Source organism: Petaurus breviceps, unplaced genomic scaffold (assembly GCF_028583685.1).
Source record: "Petaurus breviceps papuanus isolate PSGF00001 unplaced genomic scaffold, PetGlider_PUasm1.0 90822, whole genome shotgun sequence".
Classification (NCBI taxonomy): domain Eukaryota; kingdom Metazoa; phylum Chordata; class Mammalia; order Diprotodontia; family Petauridae; genus Petaurus; species Petaurus breviceps.
In genome coordinates this window covers 26,950,569-26,971,022 of record NW_027187351.1, presented here as the reverse complement: position 1 = coordinate 26,971,022, position 20,454 = coordinate 26,950,569, and positions in this window count along the sequence as shown.

The following is a 20,454-nucleotide window of genomic DNA, read 5'->3' as shown; positions in this document are numbered from 1 at the left end:
AACACATTACCTCTAAAGAAGTTATTCCATTTTTAGCAAGTTTTTCCCCCAATAATGATGAAATTATATATGAGCCTCAAAAGAAATTGGGGATTTTAAGAGGTAGAGATGAAGAGGGTATACATTTCAGGCACAGGGGACAGTCAAAGCAAAGATATGGATATTAGAGATTGTCCTACAGTAAGGAACAGCAAGGAGGCAAGTTTGGCTGGACCATAGATGATGTGGGACAGAAGAATGTGCAATAAGGCTGAAAACATGTGATGGGGCCAAAGAGCTACCCAGAAGAGATTTTCCTAAAGTGTAAGTGTAACCATTTTGTTTCCTAACTCGGTAAACAGGAGTGGCTCCCTATTACTTCTATATTCAAATGTACATTCCTCTGTTTAATATCTAAAGTGCTAGAGTCTATTATTTGATTTCATGAACTTTTCATTTCCACCAAAATTGGCTTACCTGCTGTTCTTCACACACAACATTCAATATGCCATCTCTGTAATTTGTGCTGTCTGCCCCACCGTATGCCTGGAATGCATTCCCTTCTCACCTCCATCGCTTAAGATACCTGCTTCCAAATGCCAGCTCAGGTTACCTGACCTTTTTTGATCATCATCACCCTCTCAGCTGCTAGATCTCACTTCCCCGATTTCCTTGAATTAAATCAGTATGTATTTTACATTACTTACATATATGTACACATTATCTTCCCAGAAAGAAAGCAAGTTTCTTGAAGGCAGGGACTGCTTTTTTTAAACTTGATTTTTGTCTTTGTATTCCCAATTCCTAGTGTAAAGTACAGCTTCATTGATTATCCCACTCATTTAAAATAAATTAACTTTATTGAGAAGAAGCACTTCTTGATTGAATCAATCAGAACCAAGTGTGCAAAGAGACTCTACAACTACTTGAATCAATCTCTTCTGTGAGTAATGTGGTCATGCCCTAATGAAATTGTATAAAAGGAAGTAGTTTGATGCAGAGAGGATAAAACAAGCATGGTTTTGGAACAACAGAGGTAGTATTTAGCTTTGGCAAAGAAGGGGCATAGAGAAGGGTCATTGGCTCTATGACAGTGGAAGATCTGCCTGGAGGAAAATTCCAAGAAAATATATGCTCTTTCACCTACTTGTTCTTTTTCCAAACATTTCTGTAAGGTGAATTTTTCCTCAAAAAAAGAGGCCAAAAGTTAACCAGAGACAGATACAAATATAAAGTTAGACAGAGAGCCTGTCTTTCCACTTAAATGTTAGGAGACTTTTTAAAAGAGTGCTTGGAGTGATTATAACTGAATTCAGAACTTTGTGCCTAAAATAAATTGCCTGATGTTGAAGAAGATGGAATCATGTGAAGATTAAGGAACATAAAATTGTCACTTAAGCTTCAAAGGGTCAGTCAATCAACAAGAATTTATTAAAGTTCTTACTATGTTGCCAGGCACTGTGCTAAGGACTGGAAATACAAATAAAAACAAAAAAAAATTAAATGCCACCTGTATTCAATGAACACACATTCTACTAGCTTTCTAGTTGAATCTCTAGGATTTTCCATATATACTATAATATCACTTGCAAAAAAAGGGTTTTATTACCTTATTGCCCATTCTGATTCCTTCAATTTCTTTTTTCTTCTCCTATTTCTTATTGCTACTTATTATTTCTCTTATTATTCATTTCTAGTATAACATTAAATAATATTGGTGATAATGGGCATCCTTTTTTCACTCCTGATCTCGTTGGGAAGGCTTCTATTCTAGTTTATCCCCATTACAGATGATGCTTTCTGGTGATTTTAAATAAATGCTCCTATTATTTTAAGGAAAAATCCATTTATACCTATAACTCAAGTGTTTTTAATAGGGATAGATGCTGGATTTTGTCTAAATTTTTTCTGCATTTATGTAACCATATGATTTTTGTTATTGTTACAATCAATTATGCTGATAGTTTTCCTTATATTAAAACATCCCTGAATTCCTGTTCACATTCCATTTGGTCATAATGTATAATCTTTGTGATATATTGCTGTAGTGTTCTAGCTGGTATTTTATTTAGGATTTTTACATCAATATTCATTACTGAAATTGGTCTATGGTTTCCTTTCTCTGTTGATACTCTTCTTGATTTATGTATCAGCACTATATTTGTTTCCTGAAAGGAGTTTGGTATAACTCCTTCTTGCGTATTATTCCAAATAATTTATTCAATATTAGAATGAGTTGATCATTAAATGTTTGATAGATTTCACTTGTAAATTCATCTGGTCTTGATGCTTTTTTCTTAGGAAGTTCATTTATGGCCTGTTCAAATTCTTTTTCTGAAGTGGGTTTATTTAGATATTCTATTTCCTCTCCTGTTAATCAAAGGAGTTTATATTTTTGTAAATATCCTTCCATTTCACTTAAATTATTAAGTTTATTGGCATGTAATTGTGCAAAATAAATCATAAAAACTGGTCTAATTTCATCCGCATTAGTTGTATATTCATCCTTTTCATTTTTGATACTAATGATTTGATTTTCTTCACAAATCGTATTAAGTGATGGTTTATCTTATTCATTTTTTCATAAAATCAACTCTACCTTGATTTATTAATTGAATGTTTTTTTTACATTTAATTTCATATTCTCACCTTTAATTTTTAGGATTTCCAATTTGATGCTTAATTGGGAATTTTTAATTTGTTTGTTTTTGAGGTTTTTATTGCATATTTAATTCAGTGGTCTGCTGTTTATTTTATAGATGTAAGCATTTAGATGTTTTTTCTTTGATTACTTCTACTATATCCCATAAGCTCTGATACATTGTCTCATTTTTATCATTCTCTTCAGCAAAATTTTTATTCTTTCTATGACTTGTTCTTTAACCCACTCATTCTTTAAGATTAGATTTTTTACTTTCCAATTAATTTTTAGTCTGTTTCTATGATCTTTTATTAAATGTAATTTGTTGTTTTGTGCTCTGAAAAGGATGCATTTAATATTTCTGCTTTTTTGCATTTAAGTATAAAGTTTTTATGGTCTAGTAGGAGATCTTTTTTTTAAGGTGCTTTGTACTGCTGAAGAAAAAGGTATGTTCCTTTTTGTTACCATTCAATTCTCTCCTGTTGTCAATTATTTAAGATTCTATTAATTTCCTTGGCTTTTTTCTTTTCTTTGTTTTTTTTTTTGTTAGATTTATCTAGTTCTGAGGAGGAAAAGTAAAAATCTCCTTCTATTATAATTTTGCTACATATTTCTACCTGTAAATCATTTACCTTTTCTTTTGGAAATTTGAATGTTATAGCATTTGGTGCATATATGTTTAGCATTGATATTACTTCATTATCTATGGTAACTTTTAACATAATGTAGTTTTCCTACTTAACTCTTTTCATTAAATCTATTTTAATTTTAACTTTGTCTGAGGTCATGATTGGTACTCTTTTTTTTTTTTTTACATCAGCTGGAGCATAATAAATTTTACTCCTTTATTTTTACTCTGTGTGTCTCTCATTTTTAAGTGTATTTCTTATAAACAAAATATGGTCAAGTTCTGATTTTTGATCAATTTTTCTATCTATTTCTGCTTTATGGGTGAGTTCATCCCATTCTCATTCAAAGTTAAAATTTCTAGTTATTTCTCTCCATCCTATTCTCTCTCTCTCTCTGTCTTTGTCTCTCTCTCTTATTCTCTCTCCCATATCCCTCTTCAGAAATTCAAATTACTTATGACTACTACCTCCTTAATGATACATCCTCCTAAAAGTTGTTACTTTATCCTATTGCCTTGCCCTTCTATTTCCTCTATTTCATTGAATGACCATATTTTCCCCTGAAACATGATACTCAATTTTGCTGGGTAGACGATTCTTTAATCCCAACTCCTTTGACCTCCATAATACCATATTCCAAGCCCTTGAATCCCTCAATGTAGAAGCTGCCAGATCCTGTGTTATCCTGGTAGTGTTTCCACAATATTAAAATTGTTTCTTCTTGACTGCTTGTCATATTTTCTCCTTGATCTAGTAATTCTGGAACCTGGCTATAATATTCCTAGGAGTTTTCTTTGGGGGATCTTTTTCAAGACGTGATTGATGGATTCTTTCAACCTCTTTTTTGCCCTCTGGTTCTAAAACATCAGGGCAATTTTCCTTGATAATTTCTTGAAGGATGATTTATATGTTCTTTTTTTGATCATGGCTTTCAGGTAGTCCAATACTTTTTAAATTATCTCTGCTGGATCTACTTTCCAGGTCAGTGGTTTTTCCAATGAGATATTTCACATTGCCTTCTACTTTTTCATTCTTTTGGATCTGTTTAATAGTATCTTTATTTCTCATAAAGTTACTAGATTCCATTTGCTCCAATCTAATTCTGAAGGAATTATTGTCTTCAGTGAGCTCTTGAAATTCTTTTGGCTTTTTGAGTCTCTTTTGCCATTTGAGTTAGTCTATTTTTTAAGGTGTTATTTTCTTCAGTCAGGTTATTGACTCTATTTTCATGATTTTCTTGCATCATTCTCATTTCTCTTCCCAATTATTTCTCCACTTGTCTTACATGGTTTTCAAAATCAGTCTTAAACTCCTCTATGGCCTGTAACCAGTTCATAGTTTTCTTAGAAGCTTTTGGTACAGGAGTTCTGACTTCATTGTCTTCCTCCTGTTCCATGCTTTGATCATTTTGTACCCAAAATAGGAATCTAAAGTTGGATTGCTGTGCTTGCTTTGCTTCCTTTGCTTGCTCATGTTGCCACTTAATTGCTTGACTTTTGAGGTTTTTAGCACAGTAGAACTCTGCTTCCAGAGAGGAGAACTTTGTCTCAAATTGCTGGGGTTTTCACAGCTGCCAGAGCTATTAGTTGGGTATTCTCTCAAAAGCCTCCACAGGCTCTGGCACCTGGTCACATACCCTAGGGCCTCAATCCTAGATAGCAACCAAGATCCAAGCAGGGTAAAACAAGAGTGATTACCCCTCAGAATGGTTGTTTGGTCCCCCTACAATCTGCAGGCCAGAAGCTCTGAAGCAGCCACACAGCAGTGGCTGCTTCCACGCCTCAGCTACTTCTCCCTCTGGGGACAGAGGCCAGACCACCCTCACGAACCCTCTGTTCCCAAAGTCCAAACTGACCTCTCACCTTGTCTTTGTCATTTATGGGTTGATAATTCCTGAAATGGCCACAGCTGCTGGTGATCCACTCTCCTGAAGTCCCTCCAACTGTGGCTGGTCAGGGCTTCCCTGGGGCTAAAACCTCGGGCTCACATGGGTCTGGGCTCTGCTCCTGGTATGCTGCAATGGACTCTTCCTGGTGGCCTATTGGGCTGTCATCAGTGTGAGATTTGCTTCTCTCTGTCACTTTGTGGGTTCTGTAGCCCTAAAGTTTGTTTAGAGTGATTTTTATAGGTATTTGATGTGGTTATAGGGGGACCACAGGGAGTTTCCTGCTTCTATGCCGCCATCTTGGCTTAGCTCCTCCTATTTCTTAATCTGCACATCCTTCTTATAATTCATCCCTTATATGATCCCCTTTCCCTTCTATTTCTCTATAAGTTGGGAAGAATTTTACAACCTACAAAGTATATGCATTATTTCATCTTTAACCGAGTTCCAATAAGAATAAGTTTCTCATACTACCTGCCCTCCTGCCTATCATCTCTACTATAACACTCCTCCTTTCTCCACTGTATCAGAATTTGTTCCATTATACCTCTCCTTATCTAATTTTATTTTTTAAGATTATCCCATCATAATCAACTCAACCTCTAGCCTTCTTTCTATGCATACTCATTGGAACTACTCTAGTAATGATAACATTTTTAAGATTACAAATATAATTTTCATATATGAGAAGTGAACAGTTTTGGGGAAGTTAGGTGGCACAGTGAATAGAGCACCCCAGAAGGACCTGAGTTCAAATCCAGCTTCAGGCACTTAACACTTACTAGTAGTGTGACCTTGGGCAACTCACTCAACCCCAATTACCTTGCCCTTCCCCCTCCAAAAAAAGGCAAAAATAAAGAGAAGTAAACAGTTTAAACTTAATAAATCTCTTATAATCAGTCCTTCATGTTTACCTTCTTATGATTGTCCTGTGTTTTTGTAAATCATATTTTCTGTTCAGTTCTGGTCTTTTCTTCAAGAATACCATAATGTCCTTTAGTTGATTAAATATCCATTTTTTCCCTTGCAGAACTATACTCAGCTTTGCTGCATAGGTTATCCTTGGTTGTAAACCAGCTCCTTTGTTCCTTGGAATGTTATATTACACACCCTTTGATATTTTAATGTAGAAGTAGCTAAATCTTTTGTTATCCAGATTGTAACTCCATGGTATTGAAATTGTTTCTTTCTAGATGCTTGCAATATTTTCTCGAGCTGGGAGCTTTGAAATTTAGCTATAATGTTCTTGTAAGTTTTAATTTTGGAATCTCTTTTAGGTAGAGATGAGTGGAACCCTGTCTGGTCAGTGCACCTAGGCCACATGTCCAGCACTGACAAAGGGCCTTACAGTCTTCTCCTGATTAGCCACCCAACCCCCACACTGAATTTTTGAGAGTCAAGTAGATTCTTCCCTTATTCTGTGTCATCCCACAATTCTAACCAAGAGTATACATTCTAATTGGAAAAGAATGAACACGAAACGAAGCTGAAAAGAGAGGGAGGGAAAAGCACTCCCACTGCGGGGGAATCTGTAGAGAAAATCTGGAGACTCAGGAATCCTGCACATGATTGTTCTGTCACCCCAACTCATCACTATTTTTAATCTCTCCCTGTCTGTGGGTCCATTGCCTACTATGTACCCTTGTTTTTCCTATCCTCCCCAAAACCTTCATGTGATACCCATCCATCCCCACTAAATATCATCATATAACTCTTCTGCCTTTTGGGACTAAATTTCTTGAAAAGGATATCATCATTAGGTGTCTCTACTTTCTCTCCTCTCACTCTTTTCTTAGCCCCTCACAATCTAGTTTTTAAAAATTATTTACTATTAGTTTATTACATTCAGTTCCACAAGGTTTTGAGTTCCAAATTTTCTCCCACCCCCACACCCTATGGTAGCATGCAATATGATATAGGTTCTATGTATACCTTCACATTAAACATTAGTCAAGTTGTAAATGAAAATTATAATCAACGGAATGAATAAAGAGGAAGAAGAAACAAAACAAAACAAAATGAAAAAGAGATTTCTTCAATCTGCATTCAGACTCCATAATTCTTTCTCTGAATGTGGATAGCCTTTTCCATCATGAGCCCTTTGGAGTTGTTTTATAACCTTGCATTGCTGAGATGAGCCCAATCTATCAAAGTCAGTCATTCTAGACATGATGTGTGTGTAATTGAGTACAACGTTCTCCTGGTTCTGCTCCCCTCACTCAGTAGCAGATTATATAACTCTCTCCAGGTTATTATGAAGGCCATCTGCTCCTCATTTCTTATAGCACAATAGTATATGATTGCATTCGTATACCACAACTTGTTTATTCATTCCTTGATTGATGGGCATCCCCTTGATTTCCAAATCTTTGCCACCACAGAAAGAGCTGATATCCATATTTTTGTAAACACATATTTTGTACAATATTTTCCAACTTGTATGATCTCTTTGGGATAAAGCCCTAAAAGTGGTATTGCTGGGTCAAAAGGTATGCACATTTTTCTAGCCCTTTGGTCATAGTTCCAAATTGCTCTCCAGAATGGTTGGATCACTTCACAATTCCACCAACAATGCATTAGTGTTCTAATTTTCCCACATCTTCTCCAGCATTTATCATTTTCCTGTTTTGTCATGTTAGCCAATCTGACCTGTGACATGTGATACCTAAAAGTTGTTTTGACTTGCATTTTTCTGATCAAAAGTGATTTAGAGCATTTTATATGCTTATATATATATGTCTTTAATTTCTTCCTCTGAAAACTATCTGTTCATAACTTGACCATTTATCAATTGGAGAATAACTTTTATTCCTATGAATTTGACTCAGTTCTCTGTATGTTTAGAAATGAGATCTTTCTCAGAGATATTGGTTGTAAAAGTTCTTTCTCAATTTTCTACTTCCCTCCTAATCTTGGTTACATTCATTTTATTTGTACAAAAACTTTTCAATTTAATGTAATCAAAATCATCCATTTTGCATTTCATAATGTTTTCTACCTCTTGTTTGATCATAAATTCCTCCATTCTCCATAAATCTGGCAGATAAACTATTCATTGCTCTCCCAGTTTGCTTACAATACCCGCCTTTAGATCTAAATCATGAACCCATTTAGTTCTTTATTTAATATAAGATGTTGGTCTATGCCCAGTCTCTACTATACTGTTTTCCAGTTGTCCAGACAGTTTTTTGGTCAAATAGTGAGTTCTTATTCCAGAAGCTGGAGTCTTTGGGTTTATTAAACAGTAGATTACTATAGTCATTGGCTACTGTTTCTTGAGTACCTATTCTATCCCACTGATTTACCACTCTATTCCTCAACCAGTACCAAGTAGTTTTGATGACTGCTACTTTATAATACAGTTTAAAATCTGGTATGGCTAGGTCACTTTCCCTGCATTAATTCCCTTGATATTCTGGACCTTTTGTTCTTCCAGATAAATTTTGTTACTATTTTCTCTAGCTCTATAAAATATTTTTTGTAGTTTGATTGATATGGCAATTAATAGGTAAATTAATGCAGGTAAAATTTTCATTTTTATTTTGTTAGCTCAGCCTAACCATGAGCAACTGATATTTTACCAATTATTTAAATTTGTTTTTATTTCTGTGAAGTGTTTTTGTAATTGTGTTCATATAGATCCTGGGTTTGTTTTGGCAAGTAGACTCACAGATATTTTATAATGTCTGCAGTAGTTTTAAATAGAATTTCTCTTTCTATTTCTTCTTGTTGGACTTTGTTAGAGATAAAGAAGAATGCTGAAGATTTATGTGGGTTTATTTTATATCCTGCAAATTTGCTAAATTTTTTTTATTATATCAAGTAGTTTTTTACTTGATTGTCTAGGATTTTCCAAGTATATCATCATATCTTCTGCAAAGAGCTTAGTCTCTTCTTTACCTATTCTAATTCCTTCAACTTCTTTTCCTTCTCTTATTGGTACAGCTAACATTTCTAGTATCAAATTGAATAACAGGGATGATAGTAGATATTCTTGTTTCACCCCCAATCTTATGAGAAATATATGTAGTTTATCCCTGTTATATATAATACTTTCTGATGGTTTTAGGTAGATGCTACTTATCATTTTAAGGAAGACTCCATTTAATCCTATAGTCCCTAGAGCTTTTAATAGGAATGGGTGTTGTATTTTGTCAAAAGCTTTTTCTGCATCTATTGAGATAATCACATGATTTCTGTTAGTTTTGTTGTTGATATGATCGATTATACTGATAGTTTTCCTTTTATTAAACCAGCCTCGCATTCCTGGAATAAATCCTACCTGATTGAAGTGTATTATTTTCTTGATAAGTTGCTGTTATCTTTTTTGCTAATATTTTATTAAAATTTTTGCATCTATTTTCATTAGGGAAATTGGTTTATGATTTTCTTTCTCCATTTTGGCTCTTCCTGATTTAGGTAACAGTATCATATTTGTATCATAAAAAGAATGTGGCAGGATTCCTTCAATTTTCCCAAGTAGTCTATAAAGCATTGGAATTAATTGTTCTTTAAATGTTTTATAGAATTTTCTTATAAATCCATATGACCCCGGAGTTTTTTTCCTAGGGAATTCATTAGTGGCTTGTTCAATTTCTTTTTCTGAGATGGGATTATTTAAATATTTTACTTCTACTTCTGTTAATCTGGGAAATTTATAATTTTTATAAATATTCATCCATTTCATTAAGATTATCAAATTTGTGGGCATCCAAGTGGCAAAATAACTCCTAATTATTGTTTTAATTTCCTCTTCATTGGAGGTAAGTTCACCCTTTTTATTTTTATACTTGTAATTTGGTTTTCTTCTTTCCTTTAATCAAATTGACTAAATGATTTATCAATTTTATTGTTTTTTTAATAAAACCAGCTCTTATCTTTATTTAAATAATTTTCTTAATTTCGATTTTATTCATCTCTCCTTTGGTTTCAAGTATTTCTAATTTAGTATTTAATTGGAGATTTTCAATTTGTTCTTTTTCTAGCTTTTTCAGTTGCATGCCCAATTCATTGATCTTCTTTTTCTCTATTTGATTTATGTACACAATCAGAGATATAAAACTTCCCCTAAGAACCACTTTCACTGCATCCTATAAGTCTTGGTTTGTTGTCTAATTATTTTCATTCTCTTGAATGAAGTTACTGATTGTTTCTATGATTTGTTGTTTGACCCACTCATTTTTTAGGACAAGATTATTTGGTTTCCAATTAATTTTTAGCCTATCTTTCCATGGCCTTTTATTACATATAATTTTTATTGCATCATGATCTGGAAAAGATGCATTTAATATTTCTGCCTTTCTGTACCGGATTGTGAAGTTTTTATGCCCTAGTACATGGTCAGTTTTTGTGTATATGCTATGTACAGCTGAGAAGATGTTATATTCCTTTTTATCCCCTTTCAATTTTCTCCAGAGGTCTATCACATCTACCCTCTCTAAAATTCTATTCACCTCCATAACTTCATTCTTGTGTATTTTGAAGTTAGATTTACCAAGTTCAGAGAGGGAGAGGCTGAGGTCCCCAAGTAGTATAGTTTTGCTATCTATTTTTTCCTCTAATGCCCTTAACTTCTCCTCTAAGAATTTGGTTGCTATACCACTAGGTGCATACATGTTTAGTAATGATAGTACTTCATTGTCAATGGCATCTTTTAGCAGGGTACAATTTCCTTCCTTATTTCTTTTAATTAGATCTATTTTTGCTTTTGCTTTGTCTGAGATTTGGATCGCTACCCCTGCTTTTTTTTTTTTTACTTTAGCTGAAGTATAATATATTCTACTCCAGCCTTTCACCTTTGTGCTATTTGTATCCCTGTTTCAAAGGTGTTTCTTGTAAAGAGCATATTGTAGGATTATGTTGGATTTTTTTGTATTTTTAATGGTCTTTTTTAATCAAATGCTTTATTAACTTCTAGTTTACATCATTCATTTCTGCAAGATTTTGAGTTTCAAATTTTCTCCCCCATATCTTCTCCCATACCCCCTTTGACTCTTCCAATAAGGCATGGTGCATCTCCATGCTCCAGTGCCTGTATGTTTTATTTCCCAGTTACATGTAAATTAATAATAATAATATATGTTTAAACATTTGATTTTAAAACTTTGAATTCCAGACTCATTCCCTTCCTCCTTTGTAACCGACCCTTATTGAGGAGATAAGCAATTCAGTATAAGTTGTACATGTGTAGCTATGAAAAACATTTCCATAGTGGATATATTTTAAAAGACTGACTATGTTTCCCTCCCTCCTATCCCACCTCCCACTTGTTCTGGTCTCTACTTTGATTCTGTCCCTTTTCAAAAGTGGGTGCTTCCAAATTCCCTCGCCCCCAGCCTGCCCTCCCTTCCATCATCCCCCCTCTCATTGCCTTATCCTCTACTCTCCTGTAGTGTGAGAAACACTATTTAGTGTGTATGTCATTCCCTCCCTAATCCAAATTCAATGAGAAAAATTTTGACCCATTCCTTTTTGCCTTCCTGTTCTTCCCCTCCATTGTAACCATTTTCCCTTGCCTTCTCTATATAAGATAGTTTAACCCATTCAGTCTGTCTCCATCTCCTCTCATTATATTCCTCTCTCACCTCTTAATAACACTTTTAGGTATCATCTCTTCCTATTAAACTGGTCCTGTGCCCTTTATCTATGTATACCTGTACACATATATACCCACATTCACATATGTATTCATATGCCCATATACTCTCATATATAGACATATATATGTACATATACATACAACCATTATCATGCTACAAAAAGTCTCATCAGTTACAATTATCATTTTTCCTTGTAGGGATGTAAATAGTTCAACTTTGATAAGTTCCTTATGATTTCTTTTCTCTATTTACCTTCTTATACTTCTCTTGCTTCTTGTATCTGAATGTGAAGCTTTCTATTCAACTGGTTTTTTCATCAAGAATACTTGAAAGTCCTCTATTTTATTGAATGACCATATTTTCCCCTGAAACACGATACTCAGTTTTTCTGGGTAGGTGATTCTTGATTTTAATCCCAGCTCCTTTGACCTCCAGAATATCATATTCTAAGCCCTTCAATCCCTCAGTATGGAAGCTGCCAGATCCTGTGTTATCCTGATTGTGTTTCCACAATATTAAAATTGTTTCTTCCTGGCTGCTTGTAATATTTTCTCCTTGACCTGGGAACTCCAGAACCTGGCTATAATATTCCTAGGGGTTTTCTTTTTGGGTTCTTTTTCAGGAGGTGATTGGTGAATTCTTACAACCTCTATTTTGCCCTCTAAGTCTAAAACATCAGGGCAATTTTCCTTGAGAATACATTGAAGGATGATTTCTATGTTCTTTTTTTGATAATGGCTTTCAGGTAGTCCAATAATTTTTAAATTATCTCTCTTAGATCTATTTTCCAGGTCAGTGGTTTTTTTCCATGAGATATTTCACATTGCCTTCTATTTTTTCATTTGTTTAGATCTGTTTAATAGTATCTTGATTTCTCATAGAGTCACTAGCTTCCATTTGCTCCAATCTAATTATGAAGGAATGATTCTTTTCAGTGAGCTTTTAAGATTCTTTTCCATCTGGCAAATTCAGATTATTAAGGCATTCTTCTCCTCATTGGCTTTTTGAGCCTCTTTTACCATTTGAGTTAGTCTATTTTTTAAGGTGTTATTTTCTTTAGTCAGATTATTGACTCTCACTTCATAATTTTCTTGCATAATTCTCATTTCTATTCCCAATTTTTCCTTTACTTTTCTGATTTTGTTTTCAAAATCCTTTTTATGCTCCTTTATGGCCAATAACTAGCTTATATTTTTCTTGGAAGTTTTTAGTACAGGACTTCTGACTTGGCGATCTTCCTCCTGTTCCATGCTTTGATACTTTTTGTCCCCAAGAGTGTAAAGTTGGGTTGCTCTGCTTGCTTTGATTCCCTTGTTTGCTCATGTTGCCACTCAATTACTTGACTTTTGGGCTTTTTGCCACAGTAGGATTCTGCTACCAGACAGGGGAGCTTCATCACAATCACTGGGGTTTTCTTAACTGCTGAAGGTATTAGTTAGGTGCACTCTCTGAAGCCTCCACACACTCTGGTAAGCTGGTCACATACCCCAGAACCTCTACCCTAGACTGCAATCCAGATCCAAATAAGTTAAAGCAAGATTGATTACCCCTCAGACTGGTTGCTTGGTCCCCCTACAATCTGCAGTCCAGGAGCTGAGACTGCCTTGTGGCAGCTGCATGGCCACTGAGCCTCAACAACTTCTCACCCTGGGGACCAAGGCTGACCTCACTCCCGAACTACTGGATCCCAAAATCCACACTGCATTGACCTCTCATTTTGTTCTTTGCATCTATGTGTTGATAATTCTGGAAACTGCCACAGCTGCTGGTGATCTGAAGTCCCTCCAGCTAGCAGATGGTTAGGCCTGCCCTAAGGCTAAAACCTCTGACTTGCACCCAGAGCATTGTGCTGGTTACTTCCTGCCGGCCTGCCAGGCTATCCTTAGCAGGAGGTTAGCTTCTCTGTGTCATTTTGTGGGTTCTGTAGCCCCAAAGTTTCTTCAGAATCACCTTTTACATGAATTGGAGGAGGTCGAAGCTGGAGCTGCATGGAAGTCCTGTTTCTACTCTGCCATCTTGACTCCCCTTCAGGATTATGGTTTTTAATCCTTTCTGCTCTCTGCCTCCATTTTACAGGCGAGCTTATCCCATTCACATTCAAAGCTATGATTACTATCCTTGTTTTTCTCTCCATCCTATTCCCCCCCCCAAATATGATTTTATTTCTCCCTTTTCCCTTCCCCTCCTCAAAAGAGTTTTGCTTTTAACCACTACCTCCCTCAATATTCCCTCCCTATCAGTCTCCCTCCCTTTACCTACCCTTTTTCCTTATCAATTCTTCCCTTCTAACCACCCTGTAACTTTTCTTTCCCCTTACTCCTTTTATTGCCTGTATGGCACATTAGATTTCTATACTTAACAAAGTATGTTATTCTCTCCTTGAAGCAAATCAGATAAGGGCAAATCTTTTATTTTTCCTTTTTGGAGGGCAATTGGGGTTAAGTGACTTCCTCCAAGGTCACTCAGCTAGTTTTTGTGTTGCGTCTGAGACTGGATTTGAACTCATGTCCTCCTGACTCCAGAGCCGGTACTCTACTAACTGCATCACCTAACTGCCCCTATGAGTATATCCTAAACAATGCTCTCCCTCCCTTCTTTCCCTCTATTAAAATATGTTTTTGTGCCTCTTAATGTGATGTAATTTACCCTTTTCTGCTTCCTTCTTTCCCCTTATTCCATTACAACCCCTTTGCACCCTTTAAATAGGTTTTACAATCTATTTTTTTACTTCATAATTCCACTGGAATTGATCTCTCCAAAGTGTCTAATGATCTCTAAACTATAAAATCCAATATCCTTTTTCACTCTTCATTCTCTCTGCAGCCTTTGACACTTTTGTTCACCCTCTTTTCCTTGATATTCTCTTTTCTCTAGGTTTTCTTGACACTCTCTCTTGGTTCTTCTGAGTGATTTCTCTCAGGTGCCTTTGCTAGATCCTAATCTAGGTCACACTCTCTAACCATACATGTCTCTCAGGATTCTGTCCTGGGCCTTCTTCTGTTCCCTCTCTATACTATACTGTTCATTTGGTGATATTATCAGCTTCTATAGATATAATTAGCATCTCTTTACTGATTATTCTCAGATCTACCTATGCTACTCTAAACTCTAAGAGGAACTTTAATTTCATACCTTCAACTGACATATACATTTTGAACTGTGTGTTCAGTAGATGTCTTAAATTCAACACATAAAAACCAACTCATTATCTTTCCCCATAACCTCTCTACCACTCCTACCTTCCCTATATAACCTATTACTATGGAGCATAACTCTATCCTACCAGCTCCTCGGTATCACTACCTAGGTGTCATTTTTGACTCTTCACTATCTCTACCCCCTCTCCATATTCCATCTCTTGTAGAGGACTATCAATTTCACCTATGCTAAATCTCTCACAAATCCTCTCCTTTCCTGCTACCACCACTCTGGTACAATTACTTCTCATCTCACACCTGGACCATTGTAGGTCTACCTGCTGATAGGTGTGCCTGCTTCAAATCTTTCCCCTCTCCAATCCATCCTCCATTCAGTCACTAAAGTGACTTTTCCTAAAGCATAAGTCCAACCATGTCACCACCTCTACTCAATGAACTCCAGTGGCTCCTTATCACCTCTAATAGCAAATACAAAATTCTCTGATCTTCAAAGCTTTCATAAGCTAACCCTTTTCTACCTTCCCAATCTTCTTAGATCTTAGTCCCTCACAATTATTTTCCTAGTCAGTGACACTGGCCTCCTTGCTGTTCCACAATAAAAGACATTGCATCTCTTGACTGAACATTTTCTCCAGCTTTCCCCATGTCTGGAATGTTCTCCCTCCTCACCTCCACTGACTATCTTCTATGACTTCTTTTAGTCAAAATTAAAATACCATCTACTAAAGGAAATCTATCCCAATCTCTCTTAATAATAGTGTCTCCACTCTGTTATTTCCTATTCATCCTATATATAGCTTGTTTGCACATATTTATTTGTTTATTGCCTTGTCCACTAGCTTTTTAGGACTTTGAGGGCTAGGACTATTTTTTGCCTCTTTTTTGTATCCTTAGTACCTAGCACAGTGCCTGACATGTAGTAAGTGCTTAATAAATGTGTGTTGATTGACTGATTAGAACCCAGAAAGGAATGGAGATATAGCTGGTCTGGGCACTTTCTTTAAAATGGAGCTTCTGAAAGTAACTGATAAATCAAAGAAATGGGTCCTCTGGGGCAGAGCAAACTTCCAGGGTATGGAAGCTAGTCTAGAATGATGGAGAAAGTCCTGGAGAGGAAGAAAACAGCTGGACAAATATCTAAGGAGTTAGTTATTGTACAAAGGTGTTACAAAAGCACAGTGCTTGGTATTTAGTAGGTGCTTAAAATGTTTATTGATCTATTTGTTCTTATAACTTTCTCATGGAACCTTCATGCTGCTTTTCTCCATTTCTTCCTACTCCCACTACAACAATGTGCCCAAAACAATGAAAAGTTTTAATCAACAAGCATTTATTAGGCATTTATTACTAGGCCATCCATTCAGCCAAGATTTTGTCTAAAAAAGATTTTTAAAAATTACCTCACCTGAAGGAGATTGAATTGTAATGGGAGAGGACAAAGTTTCAGCCTCAAGTGTTAATTTCAAGAAATGGTATAACATTCAGTGTCTACAGCCAGTAGAAGTTAAAAGGCCGTCTTCCATTATTGGCTAATATCTTTATTTTTAAAGCAATCGGGGTTAAGTAACTTGCTCAAAGTTACAGGGCCAGTTATTTCTGGGTGTGGTGCTAAGTATCTGAGCCCAGATTTGATCCCGAGGTCATCCCGACTGTGAGGCTGGTGCTCTTATTCGCTGAGCAACCTGGCTGCCCCTAAGCAATTGGGGTTAAGTAACTTGCTCAAGGTTACACGGTCAGGTGTTTCTGGGTGGGTGCTAAGTATCTGAGTCCAGATTTGATCCCCAGGTCATCCCAACACTGGAGCCAGTGCTCTTACTCACTGTGCTACCTGGCTGCCCCTGGCTAATATCTTACATTGCCTATTTTAAGCAAGTTATTTGGGATCATTAAGCTATAAGAGGACTTATATATCAACTAACCTAACCCCTCATTTTAATTTTTAGCTTCTCTTTCACCAGAGACATTAGTGGCTAGTCTAAAGACATAATGTAATCACTAAATATTAAACCATATAGAAATCCATAAGGTAATCACAGAATATTACACCAAATAGGAAACAGTTTCTCTTTTTAAAAAGCAAGAAAACAAAAGAACAAAAAACAGGAGTCACATATTCTCTGGGTTCTACTTCAGGAGGATTTTGGAATGACATAGTAAGGTGACTAGAATTATCCCCAGGGTTCGGATACCAGCCCTCATTGCAAAACCAGTTAACTCTACTTTTTAGAAAACAGGATCCTAGAGAAAAGGGTGTCCAACATCTACATTTTACTGTTTCGGGAGCCATTGACACTGACTCCCTCACTATATCTCCCTATGTATTTCAAAAGATTGAGATTTATTTGTATTAACAAGCTCCCATCCTTCTGTCTCTATTTAACCTAAATCCTGGGGTTCCTTTCAATCCTCTAATCAAGTAGATGAACTTAGAATACTCAAAAAAAAATCATCTCTTCCCATCCCCTGTTTTTAACTTTTAAAAAGTTAAGGAGGGGCAGCTAGGTGGCGAAGTGAATAGAGCACCAGCCCTGCAGTCAGGAGGACCTGGGTTTAGATCTCACCTCAGACATTTAACACACACACACACACACACACACACACACACTAGTCATGTGACCTTGGGCAAGTCACTTAACCCCAATTGCCCTGCAAAAAAAAAAAAGTTAAGGAAAAGCAGCTAGTTCAAAATTTTCCCATGAAGCAAAATATATTTTCTTTCTTTTACATACTCTCTACTAAAAACAGCATTCAGAATAAATGAAGTCAGTGTTGAACATAAAATTTAATATTCCCCAAATGATTTCCTATCTGCTTAAGTAGCAGTTGCCACTTAATGAACTAAGAACACATCAATGATTTAAATATATCATGTCACAGGTACATTTTCTAGTTTCTCAGATCACAATCCATGGCATTCCAGAACTCAGATGTGTATGTGTGTGTGTGTGTAATGTATAATATAAATGCAATAAAAGCATCAAACCTTTCTGGTTTGTGCTCCATGTCAAAGAAATTACATAGATAGGATCATTTACTTAAAGCTTAATTGGACACTTAATTGGTTTCTTACCAGTTAAATTAAGTCTTTGATGTAAGGATTCTCACTTGGAGGATCAGAGTTAATGCTTCTTTTAGCCCTTGTATGGCATAATGATTATCAAACTGTGTCCTAATAGATACATAGGTAGGAAGATTATCAGATCTAGAATTGGAAGGGAATTCAGAGACCACCTAGTCCTCTCTCCTCCTTTTACAGATAAGAAAACTAAAGCTCAAAGTGACTGTACAGAGACACAGACATATAAGCAGAATAGCAGATTTATATCTGCTCTGTTGATTATAACCAATTTGTCAAATATATCTTGTATAAATATAAGATTTTTTTTTATACTTTGTACTTCCCTTCCCCCTTTAGACTGTCAGCTCCATGAGAGCTGGAACTGTTTTTATTTTTCCCCTTCTTTGTATCCCCAACACTTAGCACAATGCCTGGAACATAGTAGGATCTTTATAAATGCTTGATAACTGAATTAACACATGCAAAAGATCTTTATTCCTATTTAAGAGCTATGGTTTCTTCCAACTGCAGGCAGCAGCCAAGAAAATAAATGGACTTCAGTAACATTTTTTTGTATCAGGTGATACATTTTCAACAGTTATGCCAATGGAGACAGATCCTACCAAATTGGAAAGGATTCATTTTAGGATTATGATAGCAATCTGTTGTCCAAAGAACAACCCTGAGAGCCCAGAGAGGCTCAACATCAGAATAATGGCCACCAACTGATAAATTTTGACCATGGCAATTCATAAAAGCTATTCATCAAGGCCTAGAACAGATATTATCTGTGGAAGTGGAAGGGATTAGAAGGAACAATGAAGGAATAGGAGAAGGAGGATGGGAGAGCTCTAGATATGCAATTTTTTGTTGTAGGAAATACCTTTTACTTCTACTGATGCAGAAAGCATATTCTTCCATGATTTATAATCTGAGAGTATTGGGGGAGGGGAGCACAGGGAGGTAAAATGACTTTGTTATGATTATATAATTATGATGTGGCTAATATATGACTTGAACCCAGGACTTCCTCTTCCAAGGCCAACCCCCTACCTTCTATCTTTGTGGTATCTTCTGAATCTGTGTATGTAGAAGGAAGATACATAACGATGAAAACAAATATTCTTGATGCACTGAACTGTAAGTATTTTTTTTAATGCCTCCTTCTTTTAATATGTTTTGTAGTAGGTTTAGCTAGGGAAACATCGTCTGGGTATCTTTGATTGACTCTTTTTAGGTCACAGGATAAGTATCCCAGAAATACACTGTTAGAAGGTACTTCAAGGATCATCTAGTCCAGTTATGCAAATCAAAAAAAAATATGTCCATAGCATCTTTATTATGGACTGCAATAGATTGGGTCTAACCCAAACAGTGTGAAACAAAAGATCACACATCATCACTTAGTGAATCATGACACAAGCAGGCAATCTAACTTAAAACTATTTCTCTTTCACAAAATGACCTGCTGCTTTCCTCCCACTTCACACATCCAACATCATTGTGAAAGACTTATATAATAAAGGCAGCAGCCAGAGAGGGCACTAGAAAACAGAGAGGACCTGGTTCATTTAAAAATCAGACTAGGAACAGCATAACATTGTGAAGATCAAAGAGCCAATCATGTTTTACAAACTCATAGTGATGGAGGATTTATTTTGTTTTTGTTTGTTTGTTTTGTTTTTTTCTGGGGGAGCTGAGAGAGAATGAGTAGAGAATTTGCTAAATAAATGCCTACATTTCTGAAACTCAACTATTAACTTCTTAGCCCTCCATTTGTTTGCTGTTGGCTCTGTTCTTTATTCTTCTTTCCACATTTCTGCTATTATCTCAGTTGATACTGCTCTGTTCTCTTCTACCTCAATACCACACATGAGATGTCAGTCCTTCCTCTCGCTAAAGTCATTCCCTATCTATGCCATTAAATATTGGCATATCTACCAGGAGACCAGAGCCTTCCCAGCACAAGCTTCTTACCACTATTCTCATTTCCATTTCTCCCCACCAGGTAAAGTGACCACATAAATGGGGACTTCCAAGAAACCAACCACCTTTCACCAGCCCTGGAGGAGTTAATTGGAGGAGTAAATGCTCACCTTTAACACTCCATCATAGGGCTAAGCTATCAAAATTCATGGTTGATTAAGTGCTTAAAAACGAGACCATGCTTTATATATGATCCCGTTTGAAATCAGGGTCTACCTAGGAAGGCATCTTGCTAACTAACCCCTGAGTATATCCTTTTCCCCCTTTACACTAATTTAAATCAAACCAAGTGCTATTCTTGGGTATGACAATTAGCTCACCTGTAACCTTACTCACAGTCCCTGAGCTCTGCCAGACTAAAGCATCCCTCCTTGGTCTTCCCTTCCCTTCCCTTCCCTTCCCTTCCCCCCCCCCCCCCTCCCTCCCCCCCCCCCTCCCCCCCCCCTCCCCCTCTCCCCCCCTCTCCCCCCCCTCCCCTCCCTCCCCTCTCTACCTTCTTTCCATCCACCCCACCTATCT